Source organism: Theropithecus gelada, chromosome 16, assembly GCF_003255815.1.
Source record: "Theropithecus gelada isolate Dixy chromosome 16, Tgel_1.0, whole genome shotgun sequence".
Lineage (NCBI taxonomy): Eukaryota > Metazoa > Chordata > Mammalia > Primates > Cercopithecidae > Theropithecus > Theropithecus gelada.
Window position 1 is genome coordinate 34,455,328 of NC_037684.1, and position 26,712 is coordinate 34,482,039.

General features: G+C 45.1%; 2 pseudogenes across 1 annotated transcript; both read left to right on the plus strand.

The window, feature by feature from the left end:
• On the plus strand, positions 1-25,723 carry LOC112609451 (annotated as a pseudogene). Its single transcript, XR_003116205.1, has 5 exons — positions 1-48; positions 3,145-3,304; positions 8,971-9,081; positions 20,511-20,633; positions 24,041-25,723. The product of XR_003116205.1 is annotated as an ADP-ribosylation factor 2-like (transcript).
• Positions 25,402-26,712, plus strand: part of LOC112610127 — a 3,693-nt pseudogene continuing 2,382 nt past the window's right edge.

Here is a 26,712-nt window from a genome sequence, read left to right on the forward strand (position 1 = left end):
CCGCGGAGTCGGCGGTGGTGTAGGTAGCGGTGCCTTGAGTGGCAACAGGTGAATCTCCGGCTCACCTGGGGCGGCAGCACTCAAGACCTGGCTGGATCTCCACTTCGTCTGCGGGCCAGAAACTGGAGGGCGGCGGTGGCTTGCGGAAAGGTATTGGGCTCCGCTGTTCCTTCTTTGCCCTCTCGACGGCCGGAGCAGCGAGGAACCGAAGGAGGCTTCGTAGGTTCCACGCAAGGCCCTCTCTCTGCTCTTCCAGGGGCGCACAAGTTGAGAAGGAGCGGCCTGGCGGCCCAGGTAAAAAAGGCATTCGGCGTTCTTCCCCGGCAGCCGGGCGTGCCTGGCTGCCGCGCACGCTCACCTGGGCCACCGTGCTCGTTCGTGTCCTTGACGTCGTGCCGACGTTTCTCCCTAATGCACTTTTGGCGCTTGGGGCCGGGAGAGTGAGCATGCCAAAAAGGCCCTGTAATCGGAGCCATCATACCCCAGAGGGTCTTCAGCGGCGCAGGGGTGTCAGGACCGCGGGGGTCTGGGGCACATGAGTAGCAAGAAGAGGAAAGAGAAGGGAGAGGGAGGTCAAGGGGGTGTGTCTGTGCGGTTGGCAGGGGGAATCTGTGGAATTATCTGCCTCAAGGGGCATCTGAGCGGGAAATACCTTCCCTCCCCCAGCATGTTCCATATTTGTGAACAGGAAAAATTCTGGGCTCGCTTTCTCTCATCCTAGAAAGGAATGTTGTGTACTTGGGCGTAATCCATGATATTAAGCTACTGCTGGCCACTGTTGAATTTCAGCGGTGGGGCCTGTGGAATTTCAGCGGTGAGGCCTGTGGACCTCCCCTCTGTGGTCACCAGAGTTCGAATGAATGGTTGATTGCCTATCGTCTTTGTGTCTTCCCCCTCCCCTGACCAGGAGTAAAGCTTTCTTTGGTTAGCAATTTAAAAGGAAAATAAATCACAGTCTCTGGAACAAGGATATAGGTGGTTTTTTTTTTTGTATTATTTTAAAAAATAGAGGCAGGGTCTCGCTGTGTTGCCCAGGCTGGTCTCGTACTCCTGGCCTAAAGCAATCCTCCCGTGTTTTCTGTTATCTTAGTAAGCAAAAAATAAAGTGATCGTATTGCTTTGGCCTCACAAAGTGCTGGAATTGCAGCGGTAAGCCACCCTACCTGGTCTGAAGATCTTTATAGACTTCCAAGAGCTTGGTTAGAGGTGTAGACCCAGCACTGCTTTTAAGTCTTTACTTAGAATGTCAAGCTCACATTTCAAGTAGGCTGATCTCAAAGAGACTGTACATTTCTGTAAAGTTAGTCTAACTTTGCTATTGATGTACTTTATGTAAGCTACCATGATCTCTACTGAAAAATAAAATATTGAACATTTATGCTGTTAGAAGTCAATATAGTGATTACCTTTTATGGAGTAATGACTGGGAGGAGACACAAGGAGAATTGATCTAATAATCATCTTTTTTTTTTTTTTTTTTTTGAGATGGAGTCTCGCTCTGTTGCCCTGGGCTGGAGTGCAGTGTCCCAATCTCAGCTCACTTCAACCTCCACCTCCCAGATTCAAGTGATTATTGTGCCTTAGCTGCCTGAGTAGCTGGGACTGCAGCTGTGCACCACCATGCCTGGCTAATTTTTGTGTTTTTAGTAGAGACAGGGTTTTGCCATGTTGGCCAGGCTGGTCTTGAACTCTTGACTTCAGGTGATCCGCCCACCTTGGTCTCCCAAAGTGCTGGGATTATAGGCGTGAGCCACTGCGCCCAGCCTGATAAATCATCTTTTCTTGATTTGTTTACATAGATGTGTTTGGTTCATGAAAATTTATTGAACTTTACAGTTATGTACGTTCGTATCTGTATGTAAACTATACTTAAATAAAAAGTTCTAAGAACTGGTTGAGAGAAAGGTGATAGTTACAGCAATAGAACACTGGATACTGGCTGGGCCTGGTAGCTCACGCCTGTAATCCCAGGACTTTGGGAGGCTAAGGCGGGAGAATCACTTCTTGAGCCCAGGGGTTCGAGATTAGCCTGGGAAATATAGTGAGACCTAATTTTCACAAAAAATACAAAAATTAGCTGGGCGAGGTGGCGAATGCCTGTAGTCGCAGCTGCTCTGGAGACTGCGGTGGGAGGATTGCTTGAGATGGGGAGGTTGAGGTTGCAGTGAGTCGTGATTGTGCTGCTGCACTCCAGCCTGGGTGACAGAGTGAGACCCTGTCTTAAAACAAAAGACTCAAATGAAAACTGGATGCTGTGGTGCCTCCTCAACTCTGCCAAGTTCTCTCTCTTGGCAGTGAAGCTTCCCAACGCTGAATTTCTTTGCCTCTGAAATGTCTTAGGTTATTTACTAGGCTGTCTGCTAGCCATGGGAACTACTACGTTTCCAAGGGATATAGTTGTTTAACCTGCCTTAAAGACTTTGTTTTATATTGCATAAAATAAACAGCTTCTCTGCTTCACAAATTCTCATTTCAGTACAGTTTAGAATGAGGTATAGTTGTATTTGTTGTATCATTGCTTCTGTACTTCTGTTTTTTTAAAAAATTTAATTAATTAATTAATTAATTTTTTGAGACGGTCTTGCTCTGTCACCCAGATTAGAGTGCAGTGGCGTGGTCCTGGCTCAGTGCAATGTCTGCCTCCAGGTTCAAGCGATTCTTATGCCTTAGCCTCCTGAGTAGCTGGTACTACAGGTGTGCGCCACCAGGCCTGGCTAATTTTTGTGTTTTCAGTAGAGATGGGGTTTCACCATGTTGGCCAAGCTGGTCTTGAACCCCTGACCTCAGGTGATCCGCCCGCCTTTTGGCCTCCCAAAGTGCTGGGATTACAGGCGTGAGCTACCGCGCCTGGTCCTGTACTTCTGTACTAAATTGACTAAAGGCTGCCACTGTCGTAGCAGTGCTGAGGTTGAGTTGCATATCCCACTTGGATGCTGCAGTGGAAAATATAATTTTCTGGTAAGGCATTGAAAGGTTTAGTTGAGTTTCCCTTTGAAGATAAGACTACTCATTGGCCAAAGTGTACCTAAAATTGTTTAATTTTTCCTGGAAGCCATTTCTAATTGACACTTGTATTTTATGCATGTTGCTTCTATATCTCTGCAAAGAACAATTATTTGACTTACTTTTCTTGTCATGTTACAGAATTCAATTACAATGGGAAACATTTTTGAAAAGCTCGTTAAGAGTCTACTTGGGAAAAAAGAGATGCGGATTCTTATATTGGGTTTGGATACAGCTGGAAAAATGACCATCTTGTATAAATTGAAGCTGGGGGAGACTGTGCCTACCATCCCTACAGTAGGTAAGTTAATGAAAGACCTGCGGCAATTGCAGTTTACAATTTAGTATGTTATATATATTTTTTCTGTTAGGTTCTGTTTCACCGGAGAAATATGTTTTATTTTTACATGCTGCTTCTGTTATTGAATAATCCTTTTTAAAAATCTTGTCTACTCCAAGAGCATACATTTTTAGAGGCCAAAAACCAGGTTACATTATATATCCTTTTCTTTTTTTTGACTCTGTCACCCAGACTAGAGTGCAGTGGCGCCTCTCTGCTTACTACAGTCTCAACTTCCTGGGCTCAAGTGATCCTTCCACCTCCCTCCTGAGTAGCTGGAACTACAGGCATGCACCAGCATGCCCAGCTAATTTTTGAATTTTTGGTAGAGATGGGGTCTTGCCATGTTGCCTAGGCTGGTCTCGAACTCCTGGGCTCAAGCGATCCTCCTGCCATGGTCTCCCAAAGTGCTGGGATTATAGGCGTGAGCCACCGTTCCTGACCAGGTTCTCTGTCCTTTTCTAGTGGCTTGCACATTCTTAGGTTCACAAAGGTGACATGTGAACACAGGTAGACTAAGCAAAATTAACCCTATCTGCTTGGCAAAAAAGAAAAAGATAATGGGCCAAACAGGGAGGGTAGTTCTGCCCCCCTTTCCTCCCAGCTAGTGTCCCAGCAGAAGGCTGAGGGTGGGAGCTGGGAATCTGCTGGTGCCTCCTCAGTCAGCCTCTGTTCCAGCTGGCCTTCCTTAGTAGCAGCATCTTATCTCTCTATACCAAGTACACTCCTGGTGCTTAGAGACGGAGTGTGATTTCTTTTCTTCACTCTGGCTCAAGCCAACTGCTTGAGATGATGTCCAACTAGAGAAATAGACAAGCTGGCTGTATTGCTCTTACTGTGAACCAGCACTGTGTTTTATGGGCTCGTTAAGAGATTTGCAAAATGAGTTTTGACAGAACTGAATCTTTGCCTTGTGAACTGCCTTTAGATCCAAACTTCTGACTGAGGATACACCCCACAGGTTGGCATGTGAACATGACTACTGTTCTGAACACTGAATTAGGCACAGGACTCAAATGATCAACTTTTTTTTTTTTTTTTTTTTTGAGATGGAGTCTCGCTCTGTCATCCAGGCTGGAGTACCGTGGCACGATCTCGGCTCACTACAACCTCCGCCTCCTGGGTTCAAGCAATTCTCATGCCTCAGCCTCCCGAGAAAGCTGGAAATACAGACGTTCGCCACCACGCAAGGCTAATTTTTGTATTTGTAGCAGAGACAGGTTTTCACCATGTTGGCCAGGCTGGTCTGGAACTCCTGACCTCAAGTGATCTGCCCTGCTAAGTGCTGGGATTACAGGCGTGAGCCACCACATCTGGCCTCCAAATGATCACCTTTCAACTTGGGCAGTAACTGCAGAGATTGCGTCGATTGAGCAGTGGGAAACCGATGAGAATGTTCGAGTTATGAGATGGTTGTGAGTAAGGTAGGAATTCGGTTAAATTTTCCAAATGGGTAAGCCAGTGCTGTCTAGGAGGCACTTTCTGCAGTGATTGAAATGTTCTGTCTGTGCTGTTTGAAGTGGTAGCCAATAGCTATGTGACTGTTGAGTGCTTGAAATGTGGCTAATGCAACTGAGGAACGGAACTTTTTTTTTTTTGAGATGGAATCTCGCTCTGTCACCCAGACTGGAGTGCGGTGGCGCAATCTCGGCTCACTGCAATATCCACCTCCTGGGTTCAAGTCATTCTCCTGCCTCAGCCTCCTGAGAAGCTGGGATTACAGACGTGTGCCACCATGCCCAGCTAATTTTTGTATTATTAGTGGAGACAGGGTTTTACTCTGTTAGCCAGGCTGGTCTCAAACTCCTGACCTCAGGTGATCCGCCCACCTTGGCCCCCCAAACTGTTGGAATTACAGGCATGAGCCACTGTGCCCAGCCAGGAACTGAACTTTTAATTGTATTTAACATTAAGTTTATTTTTTACTTATTTTTATTTGTTGATTGATTTTTGATTTTCACTTTAAGTTTAAATAGCCACATTGCTGGGCGCAGTGGCTCATGCCTATAATCCCAGCACTTCGGGAGGCTGAGGTGGGAAGATCACTTGAGATCAGGAGTTCGAGACCAGCCTGACCAACATGGTGAAATCCCATATCTACTAAAAGTACAAAAATTAGTCAGGTGTAGTGGCATGCTTCTGTAATCCCAGCTACTTGGGAGGCTAAGGCAGGAGAATCACTTGAGCCCGGGAGGCGGAGGTTGCAGTGAGCTGAGATTGCACCATTGCGCTTCAACCTAGGTTACAGAGCAAGACTCTGTCTCAAAAACTAAATAAATAGGCCGGGCGTGGTGGCTTATGCCTGTAATCTCAGCACTTTGGGAGGCCGAGGCCGGTGGATCACTTGAGGTCAGGAGTTCGAGACCAGCTTGGTCAACATGGTGAAACCCCGTCTCTACAGAAAATACAAAAAAAAAAAAAAAAGGGGGGTGTGGTGGCAGCTGCCTGTAATCCCAGCTACTTGGGAGGCTGAGGCAGGAGAATCACTTGAATCCGGGAGACGGAGGTTACAGTGAGCCAAGATCGCACCACGTACTCCAGCCTGGGCAACAAGAGTGAGACTCTGTCTCAAAAACAAAACAAAACAAAAAAATAAATGAATAAACAAATAGTCACAAATGGCTAGTGACTGTATTGGACAGTGCTGGGGTAGACAGTTGTTCAATGTCATTTATTGAATAATTTTTCCATGCTGATTTGAAATGCCTTCTTTGTCACATACTAAATTCTCACTGGTATGTATGTCTTTTTCTGGACAACTACCTGTTTCTGGACAACTACAGAGTTACATTTATATTTGAACTCTGTTACTTCAAGTGTTACTAGGGCTTGGCATAGCTTTAAAAATAATTCATTATTCATTTTCAGAGATTTCCTGGTTGTGCTTACTTGTTTATTTCTCCAAGTTAAATTTTAGATAATTTTGCTAAGTTTCCTGCCCCTGCCCCTACCATCGCTATAGGATTGGAATGGCATTGTATTTATTTATTTAGCAAGAATTTAGATTGTTGCAATGTAATGAGTGTCTCTCACTAAAATAAGGCATGACTAGAATTGAGGTTTGGAAGGTGAGCAGGCCCAGCTGACTGTGGGTCTTGACAGTCATGTTTGGGATTTGGGTGTGGGAAGCTGCCAAAGGGACATCTTTCCTTCTTTTTTTCCCTTCCTTCCTTCCCCTTCCTTCCCTTCCTTCCCGTCCCTTCCTTCCCTGTCTTCCCTTTCTTCCCTTCTTTCGTATCCTTCCCTTCCCTTCCCTTCCTTCCCTGTCTTCCCTTTCTTCCCTTCTTTCCTTTCCTTCCCTTCCCTTCCTTCCCTTCCTTCCCTTCTTTCCCTTCTTTCCTTTCCTTCCCTTCCCTTCCTTCCCTTCTTTCCCTTCTTTCCTTTCCTTCCCTCTCCTCCCTCCCTCCCTCCCATCTCTCCCCTTCCCTCCCTCCCTCCCTTTCTCTCTCTCTTTCTTTTCTTTTTTTGATCTTATTCTGTCATCCAGGCTGAAGTGCAGTGGCGTGATCTCAGCTCACTGCAACATCTGCTTCCCTAGCTCAAGCAATTCTCCTGTCTCAGCCTCCCAAGTAGCTGGGACTACAGGCATATGCCACCAATGCCTGGCTAATTTTTGTATTTTTTCTGTAGAGACAGGGTTTTGCCATGTTGCCCAGTCTGGTCTCGAACTCCTGAGCTCAAAGCAATCTGCCCACCTCAGCCTCCCAAAGTGCTGGGGTTACAGGTGTGAGCCACTGTGCTCGGTCTATTCTTTCTTTTTTCAATTTTTAATTTTATTTTTTTGGGGAGATTATTCTTTCTTTTGTAAGTTTGAAAATATTCCAATCAAACATAAATGTGTAGAGAAATGATGTGACCACACTACGTGTTTTTAAGCGATTGCTTTGATTAGAAGATGGTGACTGGATGGAGACAGGGAGAGTGGCTGAGGTGAAATTAGTTATATGGTTTCAAGAATTAAGGCTAGAAATGATGGTCTGTTGGATTAGGGTGACTATTAGCTGTTTAAGAGGTTGAATTGATAAGATATGGTAGTAGGGTTCTAGGAGTGAGAGCATCGGATGTTTCCAGGGCTCCTCTTAGGCTATCAGCTTGTGGAATGAAGTCAATGAGGGGATAACTAGCAGAGGAGGAGGTGGGGGGTAGGGACCTTAAATTCCATTTTTGACTGATACCTGGTTTTGGGGCCTTGAAGACATTCCCCAAAGCTGTTAGATTATGAGCCTGAAGCTCAGGAGAGAGGATATAAATCTCAGAGCTAGATTGGAAGATATAAATCTCAGAGTTAGTACAGAGATAGGAATGAAGTCATGGCAGTGAGTGAGATTGCGTAGGGAGGGGTGCAGAAAGAGGAGAATCGATGGGGCCAGTGAGAGCCAGGGGGACTCCATCATTGCAGGATCAGTTAAACGTGGCTGAGCTCACTAAGGAGACTGAGACGGTACGGCCATAGAGATAAAAGGAAAAGGGAAGCTGGGGAAGAGTGTCAAGGAGGGAGTGAGCAGTAGTGTCAGATAGAAGATCAGATTATGGAAGAGCTGAAAAGGCATGTGTTGGATTTGTTCACCTGGTGGTCATTGCTGACCTTAGTGAAAACCAGCTACCCAACATGGTGGAGCAGAGATAAGGTGCTGTTGCGTGAGAGGACCAAAGAAAGCTCAGTGAATATAGCCACACTTCTTTGAGACATTTGACTTTAAAAGAGCAAATAGACCAGGCATGGTGGCTCACACCCGTAATCCCAGCACTTTGGGAGGCTAAGATGGGAAGATTGCTTGACCTGAGGAATTTGAGGCCAGTCTGAGCAACATAGTGAGACCTGTCTCTACAAAAAAAAATTTATATTTAGCTAGGTATGGTGGTTCATGCTTATAGTTCTAGCTACTTGGGAGGCTGAGGCAGGAGGATCCCTTGAGCACAGGAGTTTGAGGCTGCAGTGAGCTATGATTCTACCTCTGTGCTCCAGCCTGGCCAACACAGCAAGGCTCTGTCTCTTTAAAAAAAAAAAAAAAGAGCAAATAGAGGGTGAAGATGTGAAGGAAGGAAGGAAGAGGGTGAAGGAAGGAAGAAAGAGGGTGCTGATGAAGATGTGGGGGTCAAGGAAAGATTCTGTTGCTTTTAAAGATGTAAAAGACTTAAGCATGCCAAGGTGAACAGATTGGAGATATTCAGATATGGGAGAGAGTAGGAATAGTAAAAATTCCAGACAGTCTGGGTGGAGTGGATGTGGATCATAGAGGGAGGGAGTTGGTGAAAGAGAGTTACTCTCTTCTGTTGTTCCAAGAGGGAGGAAGAAAAGTGTGGGTAAAGATATAGACTGGCTTTTACACTGTATGGTGGAAATGGAAGTCAGTCCCATCAGTGGCTTCTCTGCTCTGAAGTACACTGTGATAGTCTCCTGCTGAGAGGAAGGGCAGGTGCATGGCTGGAGATTGGAGAGTAGAGAATATTTGAGACACCTGTCCTGATGAATGGGAGAGGGGGCCAGCACATTCTCTTTGAAGGCTATAGATATTTGACTAGCAGGCTGCTTTGTAAATTAAAAGTACTATCCACATGTTGAAATTATTTTGAATTGTTCAACCAGCACAAATCATAATTAAACATTTTCCCCCTATTTCATTTAGGTTTCCATATGGAGACGGTAGAATATAAAAATATCACCTTCACAGTCTGAGATGTTGGCAGCCACTTCAAAATGAGACCTCTGTGGCGGCATATTTTCCAGAACACAAAAGGTAAAGATTATTCAGTGTATAGCCTCGATACTGTTTCTGTGAAATGTCTCTAAAGACAGATGCTTGAAGTGATACCTTGTGGTTCTCTGCTCTATTGACACTGTCAGCCACTTCCTCTCTTAGGGTCCCCTTACTGGGGAGCTTTCTTCTGTGAGACAGAGTCTTGCCCTGTTGCCCAGGCTGGAGTGCAGTGGTGTGATCTCGGCTCCCTGCAACCTCCGTCTCCTGAGTTCAAGTGATTCTCCTGCCTCAGCCTCCCGAGTAGCTGGGGTTACAGGCATGCGCCATCATGCCTGGCCAATTTTTGTATTTTTAGTAGAGATGGGGTTTCGCCATGTTGGTCAGGCTGGTCTTGAACTTCTGATCTCAGGTGATCCACTTGCCTTGGCCTCCCAAAGTGCTGGGATTACAGGTGTGAGTCACCGCGCCCAGCCCCCCTGTCTACTTTAAATCACTACTAGATTACTTCTAATGTCTACTAGCATGTAAATGCTATAAAGTTAGATTGTATTGTTTTTTATTTGTATTTTTTTTTTACTGTTGCATTACTATTTTTATTTTTTTATTTATTTACTTATTTATTTATTTTTTGAGATGGAGTTTCACTTTTGTTGCCCGGGCTGGAGTGCAATGGCATGATCTCAGCTCACCACAACCTCCACCTCCTGGGTTCAAGTGATTCTCCTGCCTTAGCCTCCTGAGTAGCTGGGATTACAGGCATGCACCACCACGCTCGGCTAATTTTGTATATTTAGTAGAGACAGGGTTTCTCCATGTTGGTCAGGCTGGTCTTGAACTCCCGACCTCAGGTGATCCACCCGCCTCGGCCTCCAAAGTTCTAGGATTACAGGCGTGAGTCACCGTGCCCGGCCTGCATTATTACTTTTTAATATTTTTGGTTCAAGGTGGGTTGAAACTGTGGATACAGAGGGCTGACTATAGTTTTTACACCCTGATTTTCATATAAAATATTAACCATATGGAATCTACAAATTACTCATTTTAGAATTTATTTGGAGTCTGTTCGTTTTGAAGGTTCTCCTGCATGTACTTGATAGTAAAGACTTACACATTCGTCAGTCTTTCCCGACTAAATACCCTAGTTGACTGTCCCTCTATATTTTATATCATTGTTTTAGCTGTTACCTTTGGCAATTAACTCTATTTGCAGTTAGCTTTTCCAGGCTATAGATTTTAGAATGTTTTTTCTCAAAGTAGTGCATTTATATTTTTTAACTTCTTTAGTGGAAAATCTAAAACAAATACAAAGACAGAGAAGACAACATAATGAACCCCCACGTACCCATCACCAAGCCTCAACAGTTATTAGCATTTTGCCCATCCCAGACATGATGCCTTTTATTCATACATCCTTTAGTGTTCGTTTCCAACTGATAAGGCCTTTTATATACATATATATGTAAATCTCCATGCCATTATAACATCTCCAAAATTAATACTAATTCTTTAATATCTAGTACCTAGTCCCTATTCTAATTCCCCCAGTTGTATCAAATGTATCCTGGCTGGGTGTGGTGGCTGACACCTGTAATCCCAGCACTCTGAGAGGCCAAGGCTGGTGGATCACCTGCGGTCAAGAGTTGGAGACCAGCCTGGCCAACCTGGTGAAACCCTATCTCTACTAAAAATATGCAAAAGAATCAGCCAAGCATGGTGGTGTGTGCCTGCAATCCCAGCTACTCGGGAGGCTGAGACAGGATATTCTCTTGAACCCGGGAGGTGGAGGTTGCAGTGAGCTAAGATCGCACCATTGCACCCCAGCCTTGGCAACAGGGCAAGACTCCATCTCAAAAAAAAAAAGTATCTTTTCTACATCTGCTTTGTTTGCATCTGGATCAAAGTTCACACAGTGCATTTTGTTGTTTTGCCTCTTTAGTCTTTTATTCTACAGCAGTTGTTCTTTTTCTATGCCTTTTGTTTTCCTTATTTTATTTTATTTTAGAGACAGGGTCTCGTGCAGTGGCACAATCTCGGCTCACTGCAGCCTCTGCCTCCTGGAGTCAAGCGATCCTCTCACTTCAGCCTCCCAGATAGCTGGGACCACAGGTGCATACCATCACACCTAGCAAATTTTTTAATACTTTTTGTAGAGATGGGTTTTCCACCATGTTGCCCAATCTGGTCTCAAACTCCTGGGCTCAAGCATCTGCCCACCTTGACCCCCCAAAGTGCTGAGACTATAGGTGTGAGCCACCTCGCCTGGCCTCCCCTTTTTTTTTTTTTGGTTGTTAACTGTTTATTCCACATTCTGGATTTGGCTGATTACTTTATTATGGTGCCGTCTAACTTGCTTGGCTGTCTGTGGATTTCCTGTGAACTGGTTGTTTATTCTAGAGACTTGATTAGATTCTGGTTCATTTCAGAGGCAAGAATACTTCATAAGTATTCTTCCTATCCTAATACAGAAGTTAGGTTGTCACACTTAAACATTTTTTTAAAATTTTTATCGTGGCAAAATATACATAATATAAAAATTACAAGTTTATTCTTAAGTATACAATTCAGTGGCATTAAGTACATTCACTGTGTTTTATAACCTTCACCACTGTCCATTTCCACAATTTTTTCATCATCCCCAACAGAGACTTTGTATCCATTAAGCCATAACTGCCCATTCCCCTCTCTCCCAACCCTTAGTAACCTTTATTCTACTCTCTCTCTATGAATTTGCCTATTCAGTGGAATTGTATATTAGTCTTTCGAAGTTCAGCCGCCTGGCCTCTTTCACTTAATACAGTGTTTTCAAGGTTCATCTATGCAGTAGTATGTATCAGAACTTAATTCCTTTAATGGCTGAATAATATTCTATTGTACGGATATACCACGTTTTGTTTATCCATTCATCTGCTGATGGACTCTTGAGTTGCTTCTGCCTTTTGGCTATTATGAATAATGTTGCTCTGAACATTCATGTCCAAGTATCTGTTTGAGTCCGTGCTTTGAGTTCTTTGGGTATATGCCTAGAAGTGGAATTGCTGGGTAACTATGTTTTAATTTTTTTTTTTTTTTTTTTTTGAGACGGAGTCTCCCTCTATTGCCCAGGCTGGAGTGCAGTGGTGTAATCTCGGCTCACTGCAACCCTGGCCTCCTGGGTTCAAGCAATTCTCCTGCCTTAGCCACCCGAGTAGCTGGGACTACAGGCGTGAGCCACCACGCCCGGCTAGTTTATTTGTATTTTTAGTAGAGACGGGGTTTCACCATATTGGCCAGGCCAGTCTCAAACTCCTGACCTTGTGGTCCACCTACCTCTGCCTCCCAAAGTGCTGGGACTACAAGCATGAGCCACTGCACCCAACCTCATTATTTTTTTATTGTGGTAAAATACACATAACTTAAAATTTAGCATCTTAAGCTTTTTTTTTTTGGTTTTGTTTTGTTTTGTGGTAGTGATGTTTTTGTGAGATGAGGTCTCTATATGTTACTTAGATTGGTCTCGAACTCATGGGCTCAAGTGATTCTCCTGCCTCGGCCTCCTGTATAACTGGGACTACAGGTGTGCACCACTGCACCCAGCTCTATCTTAAACATTGTTAAGTGTATAGTCAGTCAAAATGTTCTGCAGCCATCACCGCTATTCATTTCTGCAACTATTTTCATCTTGTAAAACTGAAACTTTGTACCCGTAAACTATAACTCCTGTTGCTTCCCCCCACCCAGTCCCCCCACTCCCTGGCAGCCACCAGCTTGTCACATTTTTAGTGATGCCAAATGATTTCAGGTGATATCAGCTTAATTCCCCTGAATTAAAATTCTCCATCAGCTTTTCACCTAATCATTTTAGCATCCGTTGAAAGCTATTGCCTAAACCCATTATTTTATTAGAAGTTATAAAATGGTGATTTTTTTTCCCCTCCTAAATCTTGTTATTCCTCTGCATTTATTAGCTAACATCTTTCTAAACAAAGAATTCCTTCATCAAATATTTGGTTTCCCTGAAATATAGTTTGTACAAGAAAGGCTGGAAAAATGTTTTATTTTTTTCCTTCATAGATTTTCAGAGAAACCACTGGATGCCCCAGCAACTCCCATGGTGACTCTTAGATGTTTGTATCTTCGTGTTTCGATCTGCAGATTATATATATTTTTTGATACTCAGAGCATCCATTTATCTTGGACTGGCACTTGACAACTTGGCAAACCCTTGCAGTTTCTTAACTGCAGTAAAACTAGAGCACGTGGGTTTGAACCACAGCTCTGCGGTGAAACCTTGACAGTTAGGTAATCTCGTCTGTCTCAATTTCCTCATCTTAAAATGGAGATGATACCTACTGCCTGCATCATCGGGGTTAAATTACTTATGTAAAATGCTTATGTAAAAAGCCATTTCATGGCTGGATGACAGTAGGCACTCAAAAGCCCAAATTGTTTGAGGTTTCACTTCATCATTTCTCTGGCAGAATTCTTTTTTCTTACCCTACTGGGAGTTTTCACATTCAAATAACAAGATGAAATAAATGCCTTTATTTCTTCACTCTTTTCTTCATAACAAGCCTAATTTTAGTAAGTTTCGGTGACTATTGCTTTTGATGGTAGGGAGCTGGCTGTATTCTAGGACCTTGGGGTGGGTAATTTGGACTTTTCATGAAATAGCAATTGGGAGCTGTTGGAAGAGTGGACTTGCTGTGAGTGGTCTTGGATGCAGCCCTATTTTTTCTGCCAGTTTCTAAAGATCAGGCTGTCTTTTAGTTTAAATTTTCTTCATCAGTATGTTGAGTATGATAGAACTTAATGCTTTTAGCTATTGAAAGACATTTAACTGTGTAGGTTTCACTTGTATAGATTGGAATTTGAACAGTTTGTGATTTCTTTTTTATTTTATTTTATTTTTTTTTTTGAGACAGAGTCTCACTCTGTCGCCAGGCTGGAGCGCAGTGGCACAATCTCGGCTCACTGCAACCTGCACCTCCCAGGTTCAAGTGATTCTCCTGCCTCAGCTGCCCGAGTAGCTAGGACTATAGGTGCATGCCACGCCCAGCTAATTTTTATATTTTTAGTAGAGACGGGGTTTTACCATGTTGGCCAGGATGGTTTGGATCTCTTGACCTGGTAATCCGCCCGCCTCGGCCTCCCAAAGTGCTGGGATTACAGGCGTGCATCACTGAGTTTTTTTTTTGAAACGGAGTCTAGCTCTGTCACCAAGGCTGGAGTACAGTGGTGTGATCTTGGCTCACTGCAGCCTCCACCTGGGTCAAATAATTCTCCTGCCTCAGCCTCCCGAGTAGCTGGGATTACAGGTGCCCACCACGATGCCTGGTTAATTTTTTGTATTTTTAGTGGAGATGGGGTTTCACCATGTTTGCCAGGCTAGTCTTGAACTCCTGACCTCAAGTGATCCGCCTGCCTTGGCCTTCTAAAGTGCTGGGATTACAGGTGTGAGCCACTGCGCCCGGCTGTGATTTCTTAATTGATATTTTTATAGAATGCATACGATGGTCCATTAGTTATTATGGAGAAATATTTTTCTCCTTGATTGTAGGTTCAGTTATTTTAATTTGTTGAATTGCAGTGTATCTATCTGGTTCAAAATTCAGAAGTAAGAAAACGTGTATACTCGTCCTTTGGTATCTGTGGGAGATTAGTTCCAGGACCTCCCATGGATGCTAAAATCCTTGGATACTCAAGGCCTTGATATAAAATGGCGTAGTATTGGCATATAACCTATACACATCCTCCTTTATACTCTAAATCAGTGGTCCCCAACCTTTTTGGCACCAGGGACTGGTTTCGTGAAATATAATTTTTCCACAGACCCAGGGGCTGGAGAGGGGGATTGGGGATAGTTTTGGGATGATTTAGCACATTGCATTTATTGTGTACTTTATTTCTATTACTATTACATTGTAATATATAATGAAATAATTATACAAACTCACCATCATGTAGAATCAGTGGGAGCCCTGAGCTTGTTTTCCTGCAACTAGATGGTCCCATCTGGGGGTGATGGGAGACAGTGACAGATCATCAGGCATTAGATTCTCATAAGGAACGGGCATCCTAGATCCCTCGCTTGCGCAGTTCACAATAGGGTCCACGCTCCTATGAGAATCGAATGCTGCAGCTGATCTGACAGGAGGTGGAGCTCAAGTGGTCATGCTAGAGATGGGGATGGGGTGCGGCTGAAAATACCGATGAGGCTTCTCTCACTCACCTGCTGCTCACCTCCTGCTGTGCAGCCCCGTTCCTAACAGGCCCAGTTCTTAACAGTGCTGGTCTGTGGCCCAGGGGTTGGGGACCCCTGCTTTAAATCACCTCTAGATTACTTATAATGCTAAATACAACATAAATCCTGCATAAATAGTTGTGAAACTCTATTGTTCGGGGAATAATGATAAGAAAAAAGTCTGTACATGTTCAGCACATATGCAGTTTTTTTCTTTTCTTAATAATTTCTATCTGTGGTCAGTTGAATCCATGGATATGGAACCCATGGATGTGGAGGGCGGACTGTATAGTGAAAAGTCACTGTCTCATTCCTGTCCCTTAACCATTCAGTTCCCCTCCCATAGACAACATTTTTTTTTTTTTTTTTTGAGACAGAGTTTTGCTCTTGTTGACCATACTGGAGTGCAGTGGCTCGATCTCGGCTCACTGCGATGCCCACCTCCTGGGTTCAAGCAATTCTCCTGCCTCAGCCTCCCAAGTAGCTGGGACTACAGGTGTGCGCCACCATGCCCAGCTCATTTTTGTATTTTTAGTAGAGATGGGATTTCACCATGTTGGCCAGGCTGGTCTCAAACTCCTGACTCAGGTGATCTGCCCGCTTCAGCCTCCCAGAGTGCTGAGATTATAGGCACGAGCCACTGTGCCTGGCTGACAAACATTTTTATTTCTTGTATATCTGTCCAGACATATTTTATGTATATACCAGCTCTCTATACATATATTCCCATTTTAAAAAACACATTAATAGTAACATGTGTAAATATACTTTTTTTTTTTTCGAGATGGAGTTTCGCTCTTGTTGCCCAGGCTGCAGTACAATGGTGCGATCTCGGCTCACCGCAACCTCTGCCTCCTGGTTTCAAGCAATTATCCTGCCTCAGCCTCCCAAGTAGCTGGGATTACAGGCATGCACCACCATGCCTGGCTAATTTTGTATTTTTAGTAGGGACGGGGTTTCTCCATGTTGGTCAGGCTGGTCTTGAACTCCTGACCTCAGGTAATCCGCCCACCTCAGCCTCCCAAAGTGCTGGGATTACAGGCGTGAGCCACTGTGCCCAGCCGTAAATATGCTTTTTGTAGGTTCTCCTAGTTCAGATGTAGGATCAGTCTGATGTTAGGTTCTTAGGTAAGGACCTATATAAAGACAGTATAAAATGGTACCTAATATTACAAAGCTTTATTAGGAATGGCAAAGGGATAATATGGCAGCTTCCTCCCTGTCAGTTCTGCATTGGTGACTAAGGATCTCAAATTTCTGGATAATCTGGCTTCCTTAGTTATGATGAGAGACCAGAACTGCTGATAGCATATGAAATCTTCAGGGGAGTTTTGAATGTTTTTCATTTTTTAATCTGATATGATGTAGCAGACATGACATTGACTCACGCGTAAGCCCCAAACATGCCGAAGCCGCGGGAACTCTCTATCAGCCATAGCAGGCTGCTCTGGAGCCGCGGGTTCAGGCAGCTGTTGAGTGGGCCTGGAGGCACGGAGGGAAAGGTATCCCGGCCCGCGGGATCGTTGAAGCAGGCCCTGGAGGAGGGAGTGGGAATTTGGGGGACAAGAGACACGAGAAATGGAGACAAGACAGTGCTCTGATCAAGTCTCGTTTAATGGTGGTAATGCAATGCCTTATATACACTTGGAGGGGAAGGGGTTGGGCCAGAGGCGGAGATGATCTCATCGCGGAGGGTGTGGCTAGGTAGGTATTGGTTTCTCTGGTCGGACGTCATGTTGAGCCTGCGCTGTCAGTTGGTAATTTTCCCGGGCTCAGGATGGGGCCTGCGCTACAAAGTAACAATTTTCGCCGCGCGGGGGAAAAACAGGTGAAGAAAAAACAGGAAGAGCGCCATCTTTTATGAGGTATTGATACAAAAGAGAAACAACAAATCTAGGGAGGAGGTAGAAGGTGGAAAGGAATAGAGCTCGGGCGTTTAATCATTAATTATTATTTGCTATGGCCGGGGCGCGCAGCTCCGGACAGAAAGGGAAGAGGGCCAGCACTGGTTTAGTCTCCTGGACGTAGTCATGAAATCTCATTGTCAGAGGAAATCAAGAAGTCATCTTATCCTGCTGCTGTTTTCCTTCCAGGGTCTCTTCTGCAGGGTCCCCATGACTTGTCACTGAAGCTGTGCACAAACAAACGTCTCCAGTGACAGCAATGCCTTCTGAGGCAGCCCATTGCATCTTCATCTGCTGACACTCTGTTAGGCTGACTTCTGTAGTTTTCACCACTGATCTTCAGTCCACCTCACAGAGCTCTATAAAATGCTTGGATCCTCTTTACATCATAGACTTTCAGCTACTTGAAGATAGCCATCAGCCCCTCATGAATCTTTTCTCCAGGTAAAATCTTCGGTTACAGCAGCTGGTCTTCATATGGCCAAGTGTCGAATGCCTTTGCTCTCCTGGTCATTTTTTGAATTTCTTCAGTTTGCCCATGTCTCAGAGTGTGGAGTCCAGCACTGCCTGTGTAATGTTCCCAGGATGTTCTGCCTGATATAGAGTAAGCTTGGTGTCACCCATGTCCTAGGAACTGAGACCCCGTCACTACTGGTGATGCAGTCTAGGATCAAACTGTTCTTTTGGCAGCCACTTCACATTTTTGTGTTAAGGGCTTACTGTTAGCCAAACACAATTTTTTTGTTTTTTGTTTTTTTGTTTTTTCCGAGACAGGGTCTCACTCTGTCACCTAAGCTGGAGAGTAGTGGCACGATCTTGGCTCACTGCAACCGCTGCCTCCTGGATTCAAGCAATTCTTTCACCTCAGCCTCCTGAGTAGCTGGGACCACAGGTGTGCGCCACCATACCCGGCTAATTTTTGTATTTTTAGTAGAGATGGGGTTTTGCCACGTTGGCCAAGCTGGTTTCGAACCCCTGACCTCAAGTGATCTGACCACCTTGGCCTCCTGAAGTGCTGGGATTACAGGCGTGAGCCACCACACCTGGCTGACAGATTGTTACCATTAATGTCACGTGAACTACCGCCAAGGGCATCTCCCCTTCCTGTTCTTGGAGGATGTGTTGGATGCTTCCTGTGCCCCTCCCTGGAGAAGCTTTTGGCCCCACAGCTTCCTCCAGCCAATGTAGCAGTGACTGGGTCTGTGCAGGCTTTGGTCACCCTCACTCAGGCGTGATGGGGTGATGCCTTTCTTTGGCCTGCCCCAGGTATCTTTTACTTCCTGGGATGTATCCGGTGCTATAGTGTGGGATGCTGCAGAGACTTCCAGCACCAACCCCCTGGAGTTGGGCTTTATTTCACAGGTTGAGGGCACCATCCTCCACAAGAATCCCCAACTTCAGCCACCAGCTGGCAGTAGATTTGGGGGTCCTCAGACCACCCTCACTTCTGGCCAGATGGCTACGAATTTGGCGATTTCCACTACCCCCTCAGGTTTGATCATTTGTTAGAATGATTCACAGAATTCAGGGATGTACCATTACATCCCATCCCTGATGTACAACTGTACAATTACAGTTTTATTAATTGATCAATAAAGCAAAAGGATGCAAATGAATCAGTCAAAGGGAAAGACACATAGATCTGGGAGGGCAGCAAACACAAAGCCTTCAGTGTTCTTCCCCGTGGAGTCAGGGGCCGTTACCTTTCCAGCACATCGACGCGCGACAATGTATAGAGTATTGCCAACCAACGACATTCTCCTGAGCTTCAGTATTCGTCATTCTTATTGCGGCTGCATCGCATAGGCACAATTGATTGAATCATTGGCCATGTGACTCAAACTTCAGCACCCTCATTTTTCCAGAGGTGATCTTGTTAGCAGAAACTATCTAGGGGCCCACCCTGAGTCATCTTGTTAGCATCAACTTACAGATGTGCGCCCGCCATGATAACAAAGACACTCCTATCACTCTGCAAAGTCCAAGGGTTTAGAGGCTACCTTCTAGAACAGCCAAATTCATTACTATACAGATGCCCTAGGAATCTGTTGGTGTTCATACCAATGTGACCCAGAAGTGTGGGTGGCCTAACACCTGTTGAGTTGTTCTTGACTAACAGGGAATGGGTACTGAAGGATACTTGTTTTCTCTTTTGTCTCCTGGGTGGACAGTTCTGACGGGCATTTGATATGGCTTCTTAGAATGTCCAGCAATGGCCGGGCATGGTGACTCAAGCCTGTAATCCCAGCACTTTGGGAGGCCAAGACAGGCAGATCACGAGGTCAGGAGATCGAGACCATCCTGGCTAACACGGTGAAACCCTGTCTCTACTAAAAATGCAAAAAATTAGCCGGGCGAGGTGGCAGGCACCTGTAGTCCCAGCCACTCGGGAGGCTGAGGCAGGAGAATGGTGTGAACCCGGGAGGCGGAGCTTGCAGTGAGCCGAGATCGTGCCACTGCACTCCAGCCTGGGCGACAGAGCGAGACTCCATCTCAAAAAAAAAAAAAAGAATGTCCAGCAGTAGCGAGCACTGGTCCCACAGTGGGAGCTCAGCTTGATAACTCATCCTTCTATTGTCTGTCCCTTCTGCCCTGTTTTACTCCCTCAGGCCCTCATTCCTGCTCCCTGGGATCACTTCCCAAAGAAAGTACCTGCACTTAAGCTTTTGTCTCAAGTTTTGCTGTAGAGAGCTAGACCTAGAATGCTGTTTATTATAATAAACTTTACATGTTTTAAAAAACAATGTTTTGGCCAGGCGCAGTGCTCATGCCTATAATCCTAGCACTTTGGGAAGCTGAGGCAGGTGGATCACCTGAGGTCAGGAGTTCAAGACCAGCCTGACAAATATGGTGAAACCCCGTCTCTACTAAAAATACAAAAATAAGCTAGGTGTGATGGTGTGCCTATATCCCAGCTAATCAGGAGGCTGAGACAGGAGAATTGCTTGAACCCGGGAGGTGGAGGTTGCAGTGAGCCGAGATCATGCCACTGCATTTCAGCCTGGGCTGCAGTGAGACTCCATCTCAAAACCAATCAATCAATCAATCAATCAATTAAAAAATAAAAAACATGTTTTTTTCCCCGATGTGGAAATTAAGTGATTATAAAATGAGACTAACTTTTTCACTATATATTCTTGTTGTTAATATGGTACAGAGCTGTGATGCTTCTGCAAAAGGTGAGCTGAGTGTACAGCAGGCCTCCTAACTCTAGAGATGATGTATCCTTCCATATTGATTGCCTTTGTGAAGTCACACACACAAGCAGGGAGAAGCCGCACAGATACATAAACAGCTGTGTTTTCCAGGCTCAGATCACTAACATGCTCGTGATTTCTTTCTAGGTCTGATTTTTGTGGTTGACAGTAATGACAGAGCGGATTGATGAGGCCCGGGAAGTACTAACTTACTTATTAGAGGATGATGAGCTCAGAAATGCAGTTTTATTGGTATTTGCCAATAAACAGGTATGTTGTTATTGACTTTCTGAATGCTGGAACTGAAATTTACTGCCAAATGTCTCACTTATGAATGTAGACATTTAAATGAGATGTCTGCCTCCCTCTCTCCAGTCCCAACCATAACGTCTCCCACCATCTCCTTGCTAGAATATCTTTTTCTTACTGAGACAGTCATACTCTGTTGCCCAGGCTGGAGTACAGTGGTGTGATCTCAGCTCACTGTGACCTCCACCTCCCAGGTTCAAGTGATTCTCCTGCCTCAGCCTCCCAAGTAATGGGAATTACAGGCATGTGCTGCCATGCCCACCTAATTTTTGTATTTTTAATAGAGACTGGGTTTCACCATATTGGCTAGGCTGGTCTTGAATTCCTGACTTCAAGTGATCCGCCCACCTTGACCTCCCAAAATGCTGGGATTACAGGTGTGAGCCATCGAGCATCTACTAAGTTCCAGACTTGGTTTTAGGCTTAAACCAAGACAGACAAAATCCTCGTGTTCATGGAGTTTACGTTGCTAGTGGGAAGAGAGTCAACCAATAAATAAAATGTAATGTGCCAGGTGTGGTGGCTCATGCCTGTACTCCCATCATTTTGGGAGGCTGTGGCAGGGGGATCACTTGAGCCCAGGAGTTCAAGACCAGCCTGGGCAACATAGTGAAACCCCATCTCTACAAAAAAGTACAAAAATTAGCTGGATGTGGTGGCATGCACCTGTGGTCCCAGCTATTCAGGCTGAGGTGGGAGGATCCCTTAAGCCTGGAAGTTCGGGGCTGCAGTGAGATGAGATTATTCCATTACGCTCCATCCTGGGCTACACAGTAAAATAAATAATAATACATGTCATATGGTAAGTGTTGTGGAAGAAGGAAAAGCATAGTAAGGGGGCAGGGTAGGTGTGGGAAAGACTGGGAATGCCTTTCTGATAAGATGACATCTGAGCAGAGACCAGAAGGCCGGGAGGAAGGGAGCCACACGGTTCTAGGAACAGCATGGCAACCAGCACAGCTGGAACAGAATGAGCGGGGGAGAAAGGAGATGAGATTGGATCATATAGGGCCTGTTTTGGAGGAGGAAAAGGGCTTGTACATAAATGTAAAACAGTAAAAGAAACATGGGAGGAAGACCAAGCATAGAACTATCCAACCTCAGGACTCTGAGCTAAACTAAGCATGAAAAAGAAGGTAGAAAGAACCATGTGGAATTGTACCAGCCTGAGATGACCACTGTCACATTCTGACATCCTTCCTTCACTTGCTCTTCCATGAGTGCATTCATTATGTAATTGAGATCATACTGTTTTGACAATGTTGCATCTGCTTTATCACTTTAGATTTATCAAAAGCATTGTCTCTTGTTATCCAACTCTTTGTAGACATGATTGTAAATGGTCAATGGATCATCATTTGTACAACCGTTACTCCACTGTTCAGGTTCAATGTCAGTCCAGAGTTTGCACTAGTGAATATATGACTATTAAAGAAAGAAAATGAATCTGGAGTGTGTGTGTATGTGTGTGTGATTTTTTTGTTTTGTTGTGTTTTGAGACAGGGTCTTACTCTGTTGCCCAGGCTGGAGTGAAGTGGTGTGATCACAGTTCACTGCAGCCTCGAACTCCTGGGCTCAAGTGATCCTTCTTCCTCAGCCTCCCAAGTAGCTGGGACTGCAGGCACATGCCACCATGCCCAGCTAATTTTTTAATTTTTCTTTTCTTTTTTGTTTTGTTTTTTGACTCACGCCTGTAATCCCAGCACTTTGGGAGGCCGAGGCGGGCGGATCACGAGGTCAGGAGATCAAGACCATCCTGGCTAACATGGTGAAACCCCATCTGTACTAAAAATACAAAAAGTTAGCTGGGCGTGTGGTGGGCGCCTGTAGTCCCAGCTACTCGGGAGGCTGAGGCAGGAGAATGGCATGAACATGAGAGGTGGAGCTTGCAGTGAGCTGAGTTCACCCCACTGCACTCCAGCCTGGGCGACAGAGTGAAACTTGTCTCAAAAAAAAAAAAAAAAAAAAAAAATTTTTTTTTTGTAGAGCTGAGATCTTGCCATGTTGCCCAGGCTGGTCTCAAACGCCTGTGCTCAAGCTGTCCTCCCACCTCAGCCCCACAAAGTGCTGGAATTTCAGGTGTAACCTACTGTGCTTGGTGCCTTTGTTGTTTTCAATGATAAAAACAGAATGTTCTCATGGTATAAATACGCATACAGTTCAGAATATTCAAGTGAAATAGTCTAGTGCTACTCTTCATTGTTAAATTAGTATTCTTTCTCTTTCCAGAAATCCAACTTTCTCTGCCTGTGTAAGCAATTATATGATTGTGTTCTTTCACTTAGCGTATCTTTGAAGTCCTTCCATATCAGTACATCTACAGCTACTTTGTTCATTTATTTGTTTGTTTGTTTGTTTATTGAGATGGAGTTTCACCCTTGTTGTCCAGTCTGGAGTGCAATGGCGCTATCTCGGCTCACCATAACTTACGCCTCCTGGGCTCAAGCAATTCTCCTGCCTCAGCCTCCCAAGTAGTTGGGATTACAGGCATGCGCCACCACTCCTGGCTAATTTTGTATTTTTAGTAGAGACAGGGTTTCTCCATGTTGGTCAGGCTGGTGTGAAACTCCCAACCTCAGGTGATCCACCCACCTCGGCCTCCCAAAGTGCTGGGATTACAGGTGTCAGCCACCATGCCTGGCCTTACTTTGTTCTTTAATGCTGATTTATTCAAATTTAGTTTGAGCTTATTCTGTGCCACGCACATTTTGAGGCACTTGGGATACATCAGAGGACAAGATAGACCAAGATTCCTGCCCTCGTAAAGCTTGCATTCTAGTTAGAGACAGATAGACAGTTACTAATAAATATACTTAAGTAAGTAAATGTCATGATATAGTAACGTATGGTGAGTGCCATATTGAAAAGATGGAACAGACCGCTTCGGTGAGGTCTCCAGTCCAGGAGGCTTTGTGGACCATAAGGACTCTGACTCGTATCCTGAGAGAGGGGGAGCTGTTGCAGTTTTGATAGAGGAATGATTCAATCTGATTCACTGGTGGCTTGGTTGAGAACAGGCTTCACGGGATCCAGAGCAGAGAAGTAGGGAGGCCAGTTAGGAAGTTATTTCAGTCATCCAGGTGAGAAGTGATGTGGCGTCAGGTTGGGGTGACAGCTGTGAAGTTAGTAAGTGGTCAGATTCTGGATAAATTTTGATGGTAGAGCCATTAGGAGTTCCTGACAGATTGGCTGTGACATTGAGAGAAAAAAAGTTAGGATAATTTCAAGCTTTTTGACCTGAGCAACTGGAAGGTTGGGGTTGCCATCAACAGAGAAGACTGTGGGTTTGGGCACATTTAGCAGGGAAGAGCATATTTTGCTATACGGATACAACAGTATACATTGACTTTTGAATGTTCTTTTTCAAGGATCTCCCTAATACTATGAACGCGGCAGAGATAACAGACAAGCTCGGCCTCCATTCCCTCCGCTACGGAAACTGGCACATTCAGGCCACTTGTGCCACTACCGGACATGGGCTTTACGAAGGCCTGGACTGGCTCGCCAACCAGCTCCAGAACCAGAACTGACCAGAAGGATCTATTCTTTGTGCCTTGTGGCCACATCGGCTGGCCTCTGCTGCGTGCGCGTGTACCTGTGTGCTGGGAGTGGAGGCAGCTTTCTCACAGTGCCTTATCCATGCCATAAGAAAAGCAGGTTACATTTTAAGAAACCCCGTGTTAAGTTTTAAACACCACCTTCCATTTCAGTAGCTTTGATGATCATTTTTGCAGTTGATGGAGAAGTCCAGAGAGCTTGCTGGTGCTCGAAGGCCAGAGCGGGCTTCATGGTGGAAAGAAGGAGGAGAGTTGGAGTGGGAACTGAGTTCAGCTGTTGCAATCCTGGTCTGGCATCTGGAGTCCTGTTAGTTTTTGGTGTCCTTTCGTAAAAAGGAAGGAATTGTCATTCTTTTTTTTTTTTTTTTTTAACCATATTTTTACTGTACCTTTTCATGTTTATTTTTTATTAAAAATTTTCTTTTTTTTTTTTAAACAGCCTCCCACTCTGTCGCCCAAGCTGGAGTGCAGTGGTACAATCTCAGCTCACTGCAACCTCCGCCTCTCGGGCTCAAGCAATCCTCCCACCTCAGCCTCCTACAGGTGTGCACACCACACCTGGGTAATTTTTGTATTTTTTATGGAGATGGGGTCTCGCCATGTTGCCTGGGCTGGTCTCTAACTCCTGAGCTCAAGGGATCCATCCACTTCAGCCTTCCAAAGTGCTGGGATTACAGGCATGAGCCACTACGCTCCCCAGAAATCGTCATTCTTTACCATCACTGCTGGAGCTAGCAGCTCACTCTTCAGTGCTTTAAAGCAAATGATCCTCAGGAAAGAAAAGGTACTTGCTTATTGCAGGTGTGAAGAGGTTAAGATTGGTGGAACTTTTCCCTGACGCTGTATTTTAGCCCAGAGTTCCTGATGTAAGATGCTTTATTTAAAGATATCAGTGAGCTTTTTCACTGGCATGTCAAGACTTCATAACACTAGGAAGGTATCCAGCCTTTTCCATATGCTAGTTCCTTCCCTTATTTGCCAGATGGGGACCCCGTGGGGAGGTGACCCAGTGTGAGGCCGAAGCTCTTTCCCAGAGCCCCGCAGGCCAGCGGAGGGTCGTGTCTGCGCTCTGGCCATCACCGTCTGGGGTCTCGGTCCTCTGTGACTGCAGCTCCCACATCCCTGCTCTGAGATAAATGTTCTTCCCGTGAAGCAGACGGTTCACTTTTGGGATGGCGCTGTCCCCAGGTTTGGCTGTCTCAGTCCAGATGATGGTTTTGGTTAGTTTCCATTCCCAGAACCACACGCCTATGAGTTCTGAGAGTCTGTGACAGACTCAAGGGGCTAACTTGAGAGATGTGAGATTCCCAGCTACCCCTGGTATTGCCCCCGAGTTAGTGGCAAATTTCACTATGGGAAATAGCTCTTGTCAAGACTAAGCTCCACCACATTGCCTCCCTCTTTTGGATGGCCATGGCATCTCATGAACCACTTGGAAATGTGTTTTATGTTGTTCTTCAAATATTAATAAAAATGTCCTGGAGAGGAGGTTCACTGAGTGGTCTAGAGCTCGTTTATCCAGACAACTGTTGGCCACATTAGTACCTAAGCACTTTTACTACTTAACCTTTTTTTTTTTTTTTTTGAGATGGAGTCTTGCTGTATTGCCCTGGCTGGAGTACAGTGGCGTGATCTCGGCTCACAGCAACCTCTGCCTCCTGGTTCAAGCGATTCTCCTCCCTCAGCCTCCTGAGTAGCTGGGACTACAGGCATCTGCCACCATGCCCGGCTAATTTTTATACTTTTAGTGGAGACAAGGTTTCATCATGTTGGCCAGGCTGGTCTTGAACTCCTGACCTTGTGATCCACCCTCCTCGGCCTCCCAAAGTGTTGGGATTACAGGCGCGAACCACCGCACCTGGCCGCCGAGAAATATTTAGATTGTACACCTCAAATGGGCAGGGACTGTGTCTTTCTCTTTTGTATTTATGCTACAGTGTACCTAGTACAGTGCCAGCCCTCGTTAAATACTTATTGATTGCTCAGACAATAAAGACCTTGCTTTGGAAGGAGGAGAGGATAGCCATGTGCTTCTGAATGTCTTGAGCTTTTCGAAATCTCTTTCCCCATCCAGTTTAGCAGAGTTTCTGTTGAAACTCCTAGGCTGTGTTTATGGAGGAAAAACTCAGAGGTGCTGTCCTGGCCTTAGGCCCTGGCAGTACGCCTTGCTGGGACTTTTCACAGCACATCCACTACAGCCTTTCCCACACTGTGACGCTGGAGCCGGTGAGTCAGAGTAAGTGTAAGTGGGGAGCAGTTTTCAGTACAGTAGTTTTGAGGAAAGACTTGGGTCCCTGAAAGCCATGTTTGCATCCCTGCCATGTCCCTCACTGGCTGCTAGCCTCAGGCCACTGACTCTTAGCCTCTGTATCGCGGAGCCTCAGTTTGCCTAACTGTTAAATGGGGATACTGATTCCTGCCTCATAGGGTTATGAGGATTAAATGTCTCCTACCTTTGAATGTCTTGCTCTGGTGTTTCCCTG